An 891-nucleotide genomic window follows, 5' to 3' on the forward strand; every position below is an offset into this window, starting at 1 on the left:
AGATTCACAGTCTTCTTCACCGGGTACCTTCACCTTTGGCCCAGAATGCTGAGTTGGCTGAGCTTCAGACTGCAAGGCTGGTTTCAACCAGATGGTCACTGAGTGTATACATTCAAGTTTCTGTTATCTACCCAATTTTTGTAACTTCTGCTAACAATAGGGTTACAGTGTCTTTGCCAAACATTCTATTATGCTTGCAACAGCACCTATGCTATCAGAGTTGCTAGCTACAATAGTTTATGCTAACAATTACCCATTTGTTCCCTAATTCAGCAGAGCCCCTGGATGGGCAGCCTAACAACTTGCTGAACACTGAACACAGCCCTAATGAGGAGACTTTCCACGAGGAAGCAGAGGATTTTGGTGCAGAGCCCCAGGTTTGTCCCCACTGATATTATACGGGGCTGAGCCCAGCACTCCCACCAGCCTTTGAGACTCCAGGAGAACTGGTTCTGTGGAGGCCGCGCAGCCGGGCTGGGGCTCCAAGGGAGAGCCCGGCAGCCTGGGAGGGACATGCAGATTCAGCGAGCCTGCAGCAAGACCGCAGCTCCCCAGCTCTTTCCTTCGCGGCCTTCTGGCCCCCTTCTGCCCCCTCGGCTTCTGGGCAGGGCTCACGTGCTTCACGCGCCTGGCACCGCCTCCAGAGGAGCCGATGCGCGTTAAACCCGCGGGGGCGCAGGAGCCGAGCAGCCTTGCGGAAGAGCACGCTGGAGGAATCCCGGCCACGCGAACGCGCGCCTCATGCCGGCACGACGTCCGTTCACGCTGGCCCCGAGGGGGTGTCACTGCGAGTGACAGCGAGAGCCAGGCGAGAGACCGCCCGAGGTCCGCGCCCGCCCGAGCCAGGCGCTGGCCGCCTCCGGCTCTGCTTTTGGGGACCCGCATCCCCGG

The sequence above is a fragment of the Pygoscelis adeliae genome, unplaced genomic scaffold, assembly GCF_000699105.1.
Source record: "Pygoscelis adeliae isolate BGI_AS28 unplaced genomic scaffold, ASM69910v1 Scaffold60, whole genome shotgun sequence".
NCBI lineage: Eukaryota > Metazoa > Chordata > Aves > Sphenisciformes > Spheniscidae > Pygoscelis > Pygoscelis adeliae.